At 43.0% G+C, this 14,316-nt stretch overlaps 1 protein-coding gene across 2 annotated transcripts in view; it reads right to left on the reverse strand.

Moving 5' to 3' along the window:
• Nucleotides 1-373: 373 nt before the first annotated feature.
• Nucleotides 374-14,316, reverse strand: part of tsnare1 (T-SNARE Domain Containing 1) — a 246,109-nt gene continuing 232,166 nt past the window's right edge. For both annotated transcript variants that reach the window (XM_085803223.1, XM_085803222.1), the window contains exon 12: nucleotides 374-1,074. The gene's annotated coding sequence lies outside the window, so the exon portion shown is untranslated. The remainder of the gene's footprint in view (nucleotides 1,075-14,316) is intronic.

Genomic DNA, 14,316 nt, shown 5'->3' on the forward strand with positions numbered 1-14,316 from the left:
CTGACCAATCTGGAGGCAGGAAGCAATCATATTTGTATTTGTATTATATGTCCTTTAAATCTGATTTTTCTCTTGGTAATTCATCTTTTTGACTTGTCACATATTTTTGAAGTAAAGGAGACAGAATCCATGATCCAACCATTGACCTGAGGAGAAACATTTACTATTGTTTTTTTTGTTTTTTTTTTGTTTCAGCAGCCTATTGTGTTTAAATCCACTATTTTCTTTCTTTGGGGGTATTTGCTGAAATGTCTGGATGGGAGTGAGCTGCTGACCTACTGTCATATACATACTGTACACAGACACACACACAGACCAAGTCCAACAAGTCTCACTTTATTTCAGATGGAACAGACACAGCGAGAGCTTCCTGTTGCTGTTCAACATAGACTTTTATTTTGGAAGATACATTTGGCTGAACAAGACTTGCCAATATCAAGAAACAATACAATATAACACTGATTAAATTTACACAACAAGGCTGATAAATATGAGGTTTATCTGAGTAAAAACACACAGAGGGAACAGAGTGAAGACAGTAAAGCTCAAGCTGCCTCGTCTCGCCCTGAAGCTTTTAGTCCATTTTCATCTGGTTTTCTGATAAAACGCCACAGTTACTGTAGGGGCTGCTGCTGTGTGTGTGTGTGTGTGTGTGTGTGTGTGTGTGTATGTGTGTGTGATATACAGTGGCCCGTCACAACCAAGACAGGAAACACCCCCTCTGTGCCTCTGGTGTAATGACAGAATTCACATTTTGTGACTTCAGCGTCGATGATAACACTCGTCACAGAACACAGCCAAAAAAAGAATAAATAAATAAATAAATAAAAAGCACAATGATGATGATTACATGAGAGGCTCCCAGATCAGGACTATACCTCTTGATAAAATTGTTATGCTGAGAAAGGCCTCCATCCCATCCCCCCCGGCCTGAAGCACATGTAAACAGAGCCAGAGATGATGGAGTAGAGATGTTGTTTCAGGGCAGCTCCCCTCCTACTGGAAACCAGCTGCTCAGGTCAGGGATCAGACTGGGCAGCAGCGCCGAGGCGACACTGTGATGACAGCAGCTACCTGCAGAACACAAGCAGAGCAGACAACAGGCATCAATCACAGCAGCGGAAACACCACACACACGCTTCAGGGACGGTGCCGTCAGCCTCCTCAAAAGCCCACGAAGAGTGCGCCAGATCTTGTTATTCCCTTTCATTTGTAAATTATTAATTGGTAAGAAACCAATTTGTTCTTTTTTATTCCAAAAGTGTCACAGGTTGTGGGAAGTAATTTATGATTGGTGGTCAGCGGCTGAGTTTTAATTAAGTCCGGGCCACAGTTCACGGTGCAGAAGACGGAAGTGGTTCATTAATCACAGGCCAGCAGACCGGCCTGCTACATGAAAGGCCAAAGCGCATCACTTTTATCTGGATTACAGTTAATAGTTGGCCAACAAGAAACATGCCAGTGAATTAAGCCGCACAAGGAGGGAAGATTCAGAGGATTATGTCAACGTTTGACAAAGAAAAATTAATTGAATCTGATCAAAATGTGGATACAGAATGTGTTCTGCTGCCGCCCAAATCTGTGGACAGTGACAAATGTTTCCAAAATTGGACCTCAGGTTCAATGGTTCTCTGGTTTATTGATCCAAACCTTCTCACAATGACGAAAAAAAAATCTTTATTAGCTTTATTTGAGAAGTTCTGGATCAGTTTTTTTAAAGTCAGTGGTTCTCGGGATGGAGTGGAGCATTACTGTCTGTAAATGGAAATTCCTGTCCAGAGTTGAAAGGGAACACGTGTTAGCCAGCAGACATGGATGAAAGAAAAACACTGAGACTTTGTAGTATTAGAAAAGAATATTAGACAAAGTGCTGAGTGGTCACCGGATCATGTCAGAGATCAGAGGAGAAACACGCCAACCATTTCTAAAGCAGGAGAGTCAGGACTTCTGAGTTTTGTGTAAAAATATTGGGAAATGCAAAACACTACGGTCAGGTTACTGTCTAAAGATACACCTGTATTCATATCTGTGCAGAACAGCTGCTCAAACACACATCATCTCTCTTATCAGTCTGTAAATAGCTGTTGTTATTAACTAATTCCAAATAAAATCAGACAAACAAGTATATTAGAACAATAGAAAAAATGAACGGTAGAAAAAATGTGAGTGCTGCCCTGGGTGAGGGTGGATGAACCGCTCAGGTGCTCTTCAAGGACACAGGATTGAGGAAAAACTGAAGATAAAACACAGCAAGCAGACCGTCCTGGTGCAAATGGTGGTGAAGAGTAAAAGGCGGTCTAAAACTGATGGGTCCGAGGCACTCTGAGGTGTTGTTAAAAATCCTTTATTTAACAGGGATCAACGCGTTTCGACTGGAACAGTCTTCATCAGGATCTGAACCAACTGATTAGCACAGGTGTTTTAAATCCTGTGTGGCTGATGATCACAAACATGTGACCAAGTCATGTGATACCGTCAGCCATGAACCAATGAGAGATAAAGTGCAGCAGCCTTCACAGTAGGTATTCTAGAGACAAAAAATAAAATATAGTAAAGAAAAGAATAACAGGGGACATCACAATCAATATCAATAGATATCAACCCATTCAATAAGTCATCAAGCCATAAAGCTTCAGTAATATCCAAAAAACATGCTCTATCAAATAGACACAAGGAACATACAAACAAGTATATTACTCATGAAATGCTTTGCAAAATACCTGAAGAACCTATTTAAATCTGGCAACAAATTAAAAATGAGGCAATGGAACTGAAAAGAGGAAGACAGAAAAGAGTTTGTGTGTGTGAGAGAGAGAAGGAGAGAGCTGTGGTTAAACAAGCTGTGGTTAAACAAGATGAAATCACTCTTTATAGACCGAGCTCAGAGGAAAGAGAATGGAAACTAACCGTCCTGAATACAACGACAGTATCAGCTGCTGAAAAGAAAAGGTGTTGTCAAAAAGACTCGGAACATTTGCCATTGTTAAAATATGTTTCTACTGAAAAGCACGTTAGATGTCACACATGGGCTCTCCAGCTTTTGTTTGACCATTCCCCTTTGAATGGGACTTAAATCCAGTCACAGTCCTCAAGGTAAGGCCAGCCCCACATGTTTAATAGTATTCAAAACATCTCTTTTAAAGGGATAGTTCACCCAAAATTCAAATTTCACTCATTATCTACTCACCCTCATGTCAACTAAGAGCTGTGAGTCCTTCATCCCTTCTCTGAGTTAAGGGGGGGGGGGGGGGGGGGGGGGGTCCGTGCAGCAGTATTTGTCCATAAAAAAAATTAAATAAGTCTATATTTTAAGCTTGTTTGTAGCGGAAGCTCCCGGTGTCTGGGTTCACTGCTCTTCCTGTGTCAGTGCAAATCTTGCGTGATTTGCACTGACCGGCGGAACAATTTCTCATGTCGGGGCTTCAATACAAGAGGGACATTACAGATGAGCAGTATGGAGGTATTTGGATGTTTTTTGGTGTGTCCTTTTGGACGAAGAACGTTGGTATCCATTCACAACCATTATATGGACAAATACTGCTGCACGGACCCCCCCGTAACTCAGAAAAGGCACGGAGGACTCTGAAAATTCTCACAGCCCTTAGTTGACATGTCCATAGTCCTGGGGCCGTATTCACAAAGCCTTTTATCTTACCGCTAGGAGTGCTCCTAACTCGCACTAAAAGTTTTTACGTAGGAGTTTTTTCTTAAAAGCTATTCACAAAGCCGCTGAGACCTACTCTTACTAAGGATAAATCACTAAGAGCAGAGTAAGAGTGACGCCCCTGGTGACGCCCCGTTGCTATGGATTACGTCAATTCTCGTGCACGAATTTGAGGCGCTCAATACGGTGATTGGTTGTTGAGTGCCCCCCCCCCAACTGCCCCCCCCCCTCCCTCCCTCCCTCCCTCCTCCTCCTCCTCCTCCTCCTTGCCACCGGCCGCTCCGCTCCACTTTTTTTTTTTTTTTTTGCCGTCAGGTCCGACGGGGCTTTTCAGACAGCTTCGAGTCCAAACCACTCTCTCTGCTGCCAAGTTGGGCTCTGAACTTTCTGTCTTTCTCTCTGCCATCTGCATCTTTCTGCTACAGTGTCACGTCTCACTTTCTGCAGTGTGACGCTGTGCAAATGCAATGAGGGTCAGTGCGTCCACTCGCAAAGCAGCCGCTGGTTTTTTTTCTTCCCACATTTGAATATTAATTTTCACATTCGTTGACAGCCCTTATAGTGATCATAATAATGATGAGAAAAGAAAATGCATTACCCACATCTGTGGCCTATAGCAGGATTTGAACCCAGACTGACAATAAGTTTAATTTACTGGAGTAGCTACCCTATCACGTGAGCTATTACTACCAACAAATGTATGTGTCTAGCGCACCCAGCAACTTTTAAAAAATATTTTTGGCTCAAATCAGCACGACTGCATCGCAGCGGTCGCAGTTACCTCGGTCCGACCGTTGTGACACCTATATTGGACAGTCCGTCACCGTCACTACTCCCGTTTTATAGCGAAAATGTTGTAGATGACCAAAAAAAAAAAAAAAAACACCGACAAAAAGGCACGTTGGGCATCAAAGGGCAAAGGGGCAGGTGCTCCAGCTCCCCCCTCTGCCGCAATTCGCAGTCCTCCATACATTTGCCTGGCTGCAGCCATTTGCGATTCTTTGTGAATAGGTCTTAGTGAGTTAGGAGTCCTCGCGAGGACTTTTAAGCTCTCCCAGACTTAGGAGCTACTTTTAGACCTAAAATACTTTGTGAATTACTCTTATTTTAAAAAACTAGGAGTCCTAAATTTAAGACTGACACACCCACTTTTTTAAGGAGTTGCTCCTAAATTCGGCCCTTAAGAGCTACTTTTAACCTTAAGATTCTTTGTGAATACGGCCCCTGATCCAGAAGCTCAGCACCCAAACCCTGCTCTGAAAACATGACAGGAGTTCACCTGCTGACAGATTTAGAGATCATCCCCCCATCTAAGAACAGCTGAGGAACAGTCTCATGGCCTCTGACTTGAAGCTGGCGACTCCTTGTTTTTCTCTGTTGCAACATTTGCCTTTGCAAAACAGAGGTCACATTCTGATGAAGCTAAAAAACACAGAAGCAGAGGTGGTTCACCTTGAGCTGCTCCACTGTTACATGAGTTTGAATTCTCTCCAGAGAATTAAAACTCCTCCTCCTCAGAGGATGCACTGCTTAAAGGGATAGTTCACCCAAAATTAAAATTTCACTCATTATCTACTCACCCTCATGTTGACTAAGAGCTGTGAGAATTTTCAGAGTCCTCCGTGCCTTCTCTGAGTTACGGGGGGGTCTGCACAGCAGTATTTGTCCATATAATGGTTGTCAATGGATACCAACTTTCTTCGTCCAAAAAGACACACCAAAAAACATCCAAATACCTCCATACTGCTCGTATGTAATGTCCCTCTTGTATTGAAGCCCCAACATGAGAAATTGTTCCGCCGAATTTGCACTGACACAGGAAGAGCAGTGAACCGAGACACTGGGAGCTTCCGCTACAAACAAGCTTGAAATATAGACTTATTTAATTTTTTTCAGAACAATTTCTCATGTCATTTCAATACAAGAGGGACATTACACACAAGCAGTATGGAGGTATTTGGATGTTTTTTGGTGTGTCTTTTTGGACGAAGAAATTTGGTATCCATTGACAACCATTATATGGACAAATACTGCTGCACGGACTCCCCCGTAACTCAGAGAAGGCACGGAGGACTCTCTCACAGCTCTTAGTCAACATGAGGGTGAGTAGATAATGAGTGAAATTTTAATTTTGGGTGAACTATCCCTTAAACTATCCACCTCATCATATAAACCATGAACCCTGTGTGACATTTTGTTCCATTACACTGACCTTTGACCTTTGACCACCAAAATCTGATCCATTTATCCTTTAGTCTTAGTGAATTTGTGCAAAAAATGTGAAGAGATTCCTTTCAAGACATATCACATTCAGAAGGCCAAGATTCTGCTTTGTGAGGAAACACTGACAAATGATCTGTGAGTCCTAGTGTATCATTTATTACACAGTCCCTCCAGAAAAATGTGATCGCATAATTCAACGCATAATCAGCCAAAGCCAGCATGTTATGCAGTGGGGGGACAGCGCTTTTTTTCAAAGACACCACACGTTCACATAGATCACAGATTTCTGTGCAAAATGCGCAACACATATGCAGGGCTCACAAGATTTCATAATTCTCGCATTTTTGTAGCAGAAAGATGAACATTTTTTCATGTTTACTTCATATAGGAGCAGCCAACTACATAAAATCTCTTTTTTTTCCTCTTTAATCAAATCACATTTTTTTGCCAGTTCCTGCAGTGTTCCTGAAATTTCATCGCATAAAACTGCATAAATACCCAGCATGCATCACATCACATTTTTAGGAAATCCAGGATGCATAATCAAGGATTTTTACTGAAACAATCACAAAAAACCCACTTATTGATTCTAAGTGTGATTATATGAGTTCAAGGTGTTCCAGACGTCTCATGAATGGAACGTACACATATGTAGAAAAGCAATTTTTTTTTTCGTAGGATAGGTCCGGGAAAGTCCCGCCTTTCCCGCCTTTCCCGCCTCTGATTGGCTAGATGGGCTCCTTTTTCGCCTCTGATTGGCTAGAAGAGCTCTCGCCTGATTGGTTGTTTGTTTTGGCTGTGAAACGCAGGCTGTCGGCAATCTAGTGTGATAAGCATGATAATTTAATATATCCATGGTGATAAGTGCATAGATCTACGGACTCTCTCGACTCACACTTCTCACTCAAATGTAAACTTGGACTCTCTCTACTTATCTGGCCTGTCTACACTCTACCTGGTCTTTTTACTAAACATAACCAACTCCTTTCTTCATTGCCTAAACCTAACCAAAACTTGGCATATAAATTTAAAAACTAAATTTTTCGGAATGTGTAACCACACCGCAGGCGTTAGAACACACTAAAGATTTCAGTTAGTGCTATTTTAGTTTACTGCAGTACTGTTGTGAGATGACGTTAGACGGCGAAATCGAATAACCAATCAGAGGAGAGCTCATCTAGCCAATCAGAGGCGGGAAAGGCGGGACTTTCCCGGACCTTCCTACGAAAAAAAAATATTACAGCAAAACCACATGTTCCTGTCTCTGGCTGTGGAAGCATAAAAACAAATCAACATGTACTGTGTGAAGTTCACACAGTTTGATGGATCTGACCTCACAGAAAAAAAACTGGTATGTGATAAAAAATTTTAAAAAAAAAAAAAGTGTGACGCACAAAGGTTTATACACATTTCCCCTCAAAATTCCACAGTGTTGTTGGATCGCCACTTGAATTTTAGTTGACTGAGGTTGAAAAGGAGCAGGTCAGGTCACCTACAGTAGGAGCCTCTCATCCCTCTGTGATGCAACACAGCAGCAACATGGACAGTAACACAGCCATCACATTCACTACACAGCTCCAGAGATACAGTTGTCTCTTCTCCTGTAACCACAGTCCAACCCTTCACCATCATCACTGAACGAGTCGCCTGCAGCAGCGTCTCATGTTTTATCAGCTGGTATAAGTGACATACCACACACATGCACAGAGGACATCATTATCACCATCAGAAGCAGGCGCACAAGTACAACAAGACAACACAGGCAAACCCTGCCAAAGCCACAGCCTTTTTTTCATATTATCTGTATTTTCTGTGACAGTTATTTTCATTTTTATTGAATTTTATTTTGATGCATTGGCTTCACTGGTGGATAACATAAACTGAGCAGAGGTTTTTGCCTTGTGGCAAATTGCACATATTTATGCAAAGATTGTGAACAAAGAGCAACAAATTTGAGCATCGCAGCAGACAAACACAATACTCCTGCCTCACCAAAACAAACAGAGATGTGCTAATAATGCTTCGAGACAAACCAACAGAGAGGGAGATCATACTAACAAAAAAAACAACAAAAAAAACATGTGCCTTTCATTCGCTCCATCAGCAGAGATCACTGACAGATGAGGGAACATAGAGAAAGCAAACAAACCTTCAGAGTGAGATGGGATCACTGAGGAAAGAGCCAAGTACCAGAGGAGGAGAGAATGGAGCGAGACGGAGAGAATGGGGAGAAGTGCAGAGAGAGGAAGAGTGATAAGAGTACGATGAAGTTTGACAGGAGAATGGACGCGGTTACGACGCGGAGCCCCCGTCCATGAAAAGACCTGAGGCGTACGTCAGATTGGTGATTTTGTGCCCATCTGCACAGCGCTGCCATCCTGACCACCTGGAAGGATGCCAAGGCTCAGGAGGAGAGCAGGGGGATGGATGGAGCAGATTTGTGTGTGTGTGTGTGTGTGTGTGTGTGTGTGTGTGTGTGTGTGTGTTGCTACCCCTAATATTACTGTTTATTGGAGTTGTTTCACAGATCATATTGATTGGATAAAAAATCAATATGGATGCTTCCTAACAAGTTTTTTAATCACAAATAAGGTTAAGAAGGTTTCTTACAAAATCATACACAAATATTATCCAGCTAATCATCATTATATGCAAAAATGTAAAACGTTGTAAATTGCTTGTACACGAAAAAACTATGGTCAGATCTTAAAAAATGTATTATTGACTCTTTCACTATAGATTTTATTTTACTTTGGGAAAATTATGTTTTTGGTTTCCATAATTACCTTAAGAAAGAAGGAAAATGTTTTTGCTTGCTTTTATGTTTTTTCAAAAAGAAATGGAACTTTACTTTAAGCTAATCACCAAATCAGCAAATGAAAAGGCTATTAAAACCATAGACGTTTGTAATATGTATAACCTTGTTGTATAATGAACATCACCCCTGGCACTTGTTCTCTGTATTTTCCTTGTATACTATTTGTATCTATGTCAACTCCTTTTAAATAAAGCTGTTAAGAAAAAAGACCAAAAACAACAACAGCATCTAGTAAAAAAAAACAACAACAAAAAAAATGTGAGGGAGAGTGCGACAGAGCTGTAAATACAGTGCTTTGTACAGATCAGTCTGCTTGGCTCACACAGTCAGAGAGCGGTGCCAGTCACAACCACATCAAAGCAAGAGCAAACCCCTGCTTCCTGAAGACACACACACACACACACGCACAGACACACACAGACACACAGACACACACACACACAGAGGCTACTTTTGGTTAATTAGAGCTAATTGGACAAATTTTCTATCAGTTTATTCTCGCCAAGACAAACTGAAATGTGAGAAGAGAAAGTAGAGCGGTGAGATGATCAGACACGCTGTGAAAGACGAGTCTCCAAACTCCACAGCTTCATATGGAAGCTCAGCTCTCATGAGGGTTCTACCACCAACAAGGGGAACCAGAGTCTCACTACAGCAAGCTGGCTGCTATTCTACCACACTGCACGTTGCTGCCAACTGATCACGACTGGCAGCGCAAACTTTTAATAAGAACATTGTCAAGTCATTTTTAATTAAAAGTCGCAGATGAGAAATTGATCAGTCTTTACAGCCTCAGACTTTAAAGACCCCCTCCTATGAAAATCATGTTTTTCGTGCTTTTCACATGTTCCTTTGGCATTTCTCTGATGTTAGAGGACATATCAGCAGAAATGTTTTTCTGCCTTCTAGTTGCTGTGAACCAACGGCAGATGCAAACTGGCAGTTTCAGGGAGACTGGGGTTGACGCATCACAACCCCAGGGCGGGGCATAGTGCTACAAGCTCCCGCCGTGCTCCGCATCTGGCTCATAAGAGAGATGCTGGAGAGCTCGGTGTGAGGCGGCCTCCAACATCCTGTATGGGTCCGCCACAGTTTCTCACCCAGAGAAAAACAAACAAACGTTATTTTAACTACGTTACACCATCTTTCATCTCTGCAGCGCAGTCTCCGCCCACCCTCCAGAGGTGCATTACTAATGAGCTACTGGTGCTGTGCAGAAGGAGAGCCCTGGGAAATGGCACAGGTTTTGTGATTTTGGCTAAAAATTTCATAATCACAATTTAAAGACCACAGAGAATGTTTTAAAATAACAAAAAAGGATGGTTGGAGGAGGACTTTAAGGGGATAGATATTCTGAGGGGTATTTTGACGAAGGGTTGTACAAGGTAGTCATAAACAGTACATTCAGTTAGGTAGGACTGGCAGGAGTGTTGTATGTGTTGAAAAGCTTTAAAGGTGTTCAGAAATGGCCGTTTGTCCTGTTTGTTGCGCTGAGTTGTCACGAGTTGCTGCACAAGTTTACAGAGTAAGGAAAACAAATTTGATTGGTTGTTATCGAGCGGGCGGGATATTCAATGTTTGGGGCGTCTCAGACGTTTGATTGACAGATGACAGATCCAATATCAGTGGCTGATGAATCGTGAGCAGCGTGACGCATAATCCGTGTGCCTGCATTATCCAATGCGAAAAAAAACTACCACACTTTCATCCCGGATTTACTCGAAAATAGAATCTTGCACAAAATTTGGCCTACATCGTCTGATAGATGAGTTATTACACTAATTTTATGACCCAGAGTGGGCTTAAATTTTTTTAAATTTTCTTTTCTGAACACCTTTAAAAATAAACACTTTGGGCCCTAGTTTCTTGGCGCAGCGCAGGTGGCGCAAGGTAACGCAGCTGGTCTAATGCAAGTTTCGACCAGCGCAGCCTAGCGCAAAGTCAGATTGGAAGATTGGCAGATCGCGCTGCGCTGAGATAGGCGTGGCCGCGCAGCAGGGGGAGGCGTCACAGATTCAGCTTGGTGCAGTGGAAGTTTTGTGCAAAAATGTCCCGCCGAGGTTGCGCTGAAAGATTGCCACCTCCAACCAGGTCTACTCTCAGCGCAGAGCGAAGCGCAGCAGGTGCAGTGGAAGTTTGGCTGACTGACCTGCAGTGCACACACGTCACCAAGACCTCACAGGCAGGTTTCCACAGTTCCAGACACATTTCAATGCAATAAATATCCACAATAACCACTATTTAATGCAACTAACGGAATCAACACGTGAATTTATATCTATATAGATTGTCCCGTCACATCTGACGTCAGATCAAAGCAGAGATCAAAGGCTGTCGGTGCGTAAAGGAAACTCCACCTGAATTAACACAGCAGGGACGAACTGGCACTGAAAAGCAGCTGTGGATGTCCCAAGAGCAGGACTGAGGGTGGATGACTGCATGTCGCTGCCGTGTTGAGATACCACTCTGCCCTTGTGATGATCGCTTTATTTATTTATTTACTTATTAATTCATTAGCGCGAGCGACCGCATCATGCAGCCGTAATGAAAAACAAAACACAAATCTTCATCTCTCTTAGTCCACCACAACAGCCTCGGTATCAGATAGTCAGTATATAGCCTACTACAGTATACTCAGCATCTCTATCACAGAAAAAAAAGAGAAAAAAAGAGACGGACAGAGAGAGAGAGAGAGGAGGACAGAGAGAGAGAGAGAGAGGAGGACAGAGAGAGAGAGAGAGAGAGAGCGTCCTTTACGCTGATTTCATTCCGCATGGTGTTTGTTTATGTTGTGATTAGTGTAGCCTACACCTCTCATCTTGCTTACACAGGGTTTGAATAAATGTGAGTTTCTTTATTAGTTTATTAGTTGTTGTTTCTTACATTGGGCAGGGGTTCTCAGTGTATCAGATCAAACCTGATTAAGGATAGTCTATTAGTAAACTCATTATTGGTCACTCTGAGCTCGGACCTCCAGACCAAAACAGCTGTTTCCTCCTGGGAGAGGTTCGGCCTCTGGCGTCGCTGTCTCCTCCGTCCATGTCAAAGTATAAAATGACAAACTTGCAGTGCGCATCGCCCACGGCGCAGTTAAAGGTGAGGAGAGGAGCTCCTTTGATTGGTGAAGATCCGAATCGGCTGTGTTAATCCCACTTCTCCTCCTCCTGTCTCCCTCCCGCCCTCTCTCCTCCCCCTTTGCCGTTTGCGCCGGTGGGAGGGACAAGGGGAGGGATTGCGCTGGTCTAAATCTGACTGCGTGGCCCACCAATCTTGCGAAATGGACCTGGGCCACACCCCGTTGGCGTGGCGAAGCTGCGCTGATGTTAGACTTCACCTGGTCTAAGAAACTAGGGCCCTTTCTGTGTCAGGTATTTTTAAGGTTAAGTTTTTTGGTCATATGAGAAAACCGAAATTAGTTGTATGTGAAGTGTGGCTCTGATTGTTTCTTAGTTAGTTGCTTTTATTGTCTCCCTTAGGAGAAATTTGATTTGGAAACATGTCACATGTTCACATATACATCACAAGAGACAAAAACACGAAACACACACAAAGGAGAAAAAAAAGTCTGTTTACATATAGCATAGATTCATAGCAGCACAAGTTTCCTTCAAAACACATTTGTTGATATAAATCAGCTCTATATATGTTGTGCAAAACCCGTTTTAAAGTTCACAAACTCAGTTTAGACTTCACATGAAGTAGTTCTGACAAGTTAAGTCACATGATCAGTCAAACACCGGCCCTATTACAGTGAGATTAAATGGGTCTAAAACAATGTCCAATCAGCCACAGCACGGGAACAGGGAACTGGTTTCATTGTTTTGGTTGATGGGTGTGTATCTGACCTAAGTCGCTGTGGTGTTTTACCCAGAGTGGTGAGAGATTTAAGGTTTCCAGTCTTGTCTGGATCAATACTGACAAATTGGCCCGGCGCCGTCCTTCCACCATTTCTAAAAAAAAAAAAAAACACACAGTGTCCAGATGCAGGAAGCTAATAGATCAAATCAATCACAGCCAAAAGTGCTCCCATGGCACTGCCATTGATTGTCAGTCAGCATCTGGATGAATGGCGTCTCTGTGATGTTGTGGAGACCAGGCCAGCAGGGCTGTGTTTGTGGAGAGTGAAATGTTCTGAGGTTCCCACAAGACTCAGAGCTCTACAGTATCACTCCATGTTTGTTCTCAATCAGTCACCCCAACTTAAGGCTTAATCATCATCGATTCACTTTTGTTTGCAGTATACGGTTCCATTTAACATTGAATTGAGAAATTGCCATCCAGGGGGCAGAATAATAAAAAAAAAGTCACCAAGACCTTACCTAATACAATCAGTTACCATGACAACAATATAAGAATAAAATCAGTGTCAACTGGTTTCAACTATTTTAAAAGAGCAGAGGCCAATCAGTCACATGGCTGAGCAAAGGTGGAACTAAGATCATTCAACTGTTGTTTGTCATTATAAGGTAGGCTGGCTCCATAGCAACTGTCTGTATCACACCTCCAGCACATACAGAGTAGTACTGTGGAAACATGAGCAGTATAAGTACTATGGTCATTTTCATTTCTAGCTCTAAGACATAACATGGGCATCGTCTGTCTCAAAGCAGTTGATCGTCGGTTCAAATACCATCCCGATGTACATGTTTTCTTCTCTGTCAATGATGCAGTTCTTTTCTTTTCTAAGTTGATTTTCCTGATGTTGATGTTTTGTACTCATTCCCAACAAACTAGGGATGTCCCGATCCGATCACGTGATCGGAAATCGGGGTCGATCACGTGGTTTCAGACTCGATCGGAATCGGACGTTACATCCCGATCAGGAATCGGATATATTACATATCTACATGTCAGGGTTTTCCTATCTGTCTAAAGCGAAGACGGGCCGCATGGGGGGCGTTCAGATGTATCATCTTTTGCACTCTCAAACACATTACTTTTACTGTAGACGTTCGTCATGTGCGCTCATTACCCAAAGCGACGCGCATTCGGTGCAGCGTGCTTGTGTTTTGTGCATGGTCTGTGGCGCACAGCTCCACGATGTGTGTGTGTGGCTGCGTCGTCGTGGACAAGTAACGATATGAAATGACGGCGCTTGCGAGAGTGTGAGAGACGATCGTGTCACCGTGTCAGCTCACTGTTTGTTTGTGTGTGTGTGGCTGCGTTGTTTCACTGCTGACTTCCAAGCAGCTTGTTGTTGATGTTTGAGCGCTACACACACCTGCAGCAACAACAGTCACTGCAGCTTCTACTGAGATCGAGTCCGACGTAACGCACGTGAGACCGACACACGGACCGACCGCGCAGATGTCGCGGACATTCTTAAACTTCTCATACTGTTGAATAAAAAACTACCGTTGTGTTGCGTGATGGCAGATACAGAACCAGGTATTTATTTAAAGTTAGAGAGGGAGAAGGAGCAAGGTGAGCTGGGTGAGGGAGGGAGGGAGAAGGAGCGAGGTGAGGGGGGGGGGGGGGGGCAGACAGGCAGGAGAGGGTGGGATCAGGGGAGAGAGGCTGGTGATTGAGAAAGACATGATAAGCTATTTTATTTTTGACCAAATGTTCTTGTTGTTGACTTATGGATAACGGCATTAATATTATACTGTGG

This window comes from Trachurus japonicus, chromosome 16 (genome assembly GCF_045865225.1).
Source record: "Trachurus japonicus isolate A0001 chromosome 16, Traja_1.0".
In the NCBI taxonomy this organism is placed as follows: domain Eukaryota; kingdom Metazoa; phylum Chordata; class Actinopteri; order Carangiformes; family Carangidae; genus Trachurus; species Trachurus japonicus.